The sequence below is a fragment of the Octopus bimaculoides genome, chromosome 5, assembly GCF_001194135.2.
Source record: "Octopus bimaculoides isolate UCB-OBI-ISO-001 chromosome 5, ASM119413v2, whole genome shotgun sequence".
Classification (NCBI taxonomy): domain Eukaryota; kingdom Metazoa; phylum Mollusca; class Cephalopoda; order Octopoda; family Octopodidae; genus Octopus; species Octopus bimaculoides.
The window spans coordinates 107,095,374-107,098,253 of record NC_068985.1 but is presented as its reverse complement, the minus strand read 5'-3'; the positions used below and the strand labels follow the sequence as shown (position 1 = coordinate 107,098,253).

Sequence of the window (2,880 nt, the reverse complement as noted above, 5' to 3'; positions counted from 1 at the left end):
TATATATATATATATATATATATATATATATATATATTTGTGTGTGTGTGTGTTCTTGTCTTGACATCACATGATTGTCATAAATAAATGCTGTTCAATTCCAATGTTCTCTGAATAAATGTCTGGCTATGGAGTAATATTACATTGCTTGGAAACAAGTAAGGGCTGGTGGCAGTAAAGGCATCAGGCTATATAAAATCTGTCTCGGTAAACTCTGTCAAGCATAAAAAAGTTGACGTTAAAATGATGATGATGATAATGCTGATGATATGGTCATTAACCCATTAGGATTTAAGCCGAATGGATCCAGTAATTTTTAACTGATTGGATCCAGCCTCTCACAGCTATCCTACAACCTAATTCTAAAAATAAACAATTATAGCATCAAAATCTTGTAGCTAAGAGATAATGCATGATTGATTCAAAACAATGTGAATAAATGTCACATTTAATAAAGTAATCTGAATGCTAAAAGGTTAGTATTGTTCTTTATCCACGAATTGTTATTAGTTAGATGTGCTGTTAAGCTTCTCTCCTCCCAGGTGCTTATCTTATACTATCCTGTGTTGTCTCAGTGTTTGTATTCAGACACTTGAAGATGGAGAAAGATTAGAATGTAAGAAGAGGTCTTTGCCAGTAGTATTGTGTAAATATAAAACAAGGACCTTAAGAGTGGCTAATATCAGCTAACTGAGAGTGTATGACAAAAGTAAAACATTAGAAGCAAATTGAAATATTGCCTGAAAATGACCTCAAAATTATGTGCCCCGACCTTGTTTCTGAGGTTATTTTAGTGGTAAAAAAAGAGTTGTTGTGCTAAAAACAGTTTATTTGGTAGATAGATGATAAGCAGCTTTCTTTATTATAGTACAGATGTGACTAATTTGGAGAAACGTTACTTTCATTGTTCACACATTGTCACTCTTACAATGCAACACTTTGTAATTTTTATTCAAATAGGAAGTGTGAATTGAAATGAAGTAAATGTGCCTCACTGTATCCTCATCTGTAGTAAATGAATAACAACAGAGTCGAAATTCATTTGATGGGACTACCGATTATTGAAACTATGGCCCTTTACTGAATTACAATAGCCAAATACAATAAACAACTCGCCGAGGTTTACTGCCCCCTGAGGGTCCCCTTGCTTGTTCCGGGTATAGACAGTGTCTTCAACATTACCTTTAGGCAATAGGTAACCAGTGTGTCCTGTAAAGTTGAAATCGAATGTAGACTTCAAAAGTTAGCAGGTATTAATACAGTGTTAATGTGAACTTCAATAGATAAATCAACGGGGCTTAGTGCCCCCACCCCTAGGGTCCCCTTGATAAGTTCAAGTAAAAGTTTATGTGTTCACCTTCCTCTGTGAGCCATGGGTAATCATTATGTCTCATTTTGTGAAAACCAAACTCCAACTCAAACAGTTACAACGTTTTGTTGTACTGGTGATATCAATTTCAACATTCATCAAAATCAGTTTACTGCCCCTCCAAGGGGTCCCCTACTCGAATTTCTGTGTCTTCTCACCCACAGCAAACTTTTAGAAGTCTCATTCACCTGTTGTTGCCGACATGAGGCTCAACAACCAAAGGTCATATTTTACCACCTCACCCATGTCTTCCTGGGTCTACTCCTTCCACATGTTCCCTCCTCAATTAGAGATTGGCACTTCATTACGCAGCTATCCCCATCTATGTATGTGTATATACATATGTATGTGTGCATGTGTATATGTTTGTGTAAACATGTATGTGTATACATGTTTGTATATAAATATATCAATGGTGGGTGTATGTGTATATATAAATGTATATATAGATATTACCAAGATCATCAATGGCATGGGTGGGACAGTTTGACAGGATCCAGTGGCTCTGAGGATTACATCATGTTACACTACCTGCTGTATATATATATATATATATATATATATATATATATATATATAAGTTCAAAAAAGAAAAACGACAAAAAAACAACAAAAAACAACAACGCAAGGACATGATACAGATATTGTGTTACTGGACACTCGGGAAAGGAAAGAAAGAGAATCTGATGTTTCGAGCAGAGCTCTTCGTTGGAAACATAGGAAAGTCCAAAGAAGGGAAGACGGAAGAAGAAAAAAAATCGCCAACGATATCCATGATATGTATGTATATATATATTATTATAAAATATGGTAATTAATCATATATTAATTAATATCGATTAATTATCAGGAGGCCAGCACACATATATGTGTGTGTGTGTGTGTGTGTGTGTGTGTGTGTGTATATATATATATATACCCACACACACACACATGCAAACATACACAAATTTGTTCATTATATCCCCCTCCCCCACCTCAAGCATTCTCCCCATCTCTCACTCACTTATAATTCTTGCAACTTCTATCCACCCACAGGCCTTGTTCACCTACCCTTGCTCCTGCTCACTGTCTATCTTGAAGGGGTCAACCCTGACACCTCATCACATATTTCATCTCCTGCCAGCTCAACCCTAGCCACTCCCACACACTCTTCCACAATAAGAAAAGCCATCAAGTTCCTCTACAGCAAAAAACCTGTTCTGTCCTTTCATATTCTAACACCTCATCTCCTAGCATAAAGTTGCCCTATTCTATACTGCAGCCCCACTTTGCAAGCTGCATGGCAACCTCACAAGTGCTGGTGCCATGTAAAAAACTCCCAGTACAATTTGCAAAGTGGTTAAGGTTAGGAAGGTTATCCAACCAAGCCAAAGCAACCATGCTAAAGCAAACATTGGAACTTGGTTCAGTCTTCTGCCACATTAGTTCCAGCATTGAAAACAAAATTTAAATGATGATGATTCTATATCATCTCTTCTGTTCTATTTATTGAAAGACAAGGGTGATTT

The 2,880-nt window shown here is 36.5% G+C and overlaps 1 protein-coding gene across 1 annotated transcript in view; it reads left to right on the top strand.

Annotated features, from left to right (window-relative positions):
- The window catches only part of LOC106879589 (E3 ubiquitin-protein ligase CHIP), an 82,381-nt gene that overhangs the window by 36,520 nt on the left and 42,981 nt on the right, over nt 1–2,880 (top strand). The gene's annotated exons all lie outside the window — the stretch shown is intronic.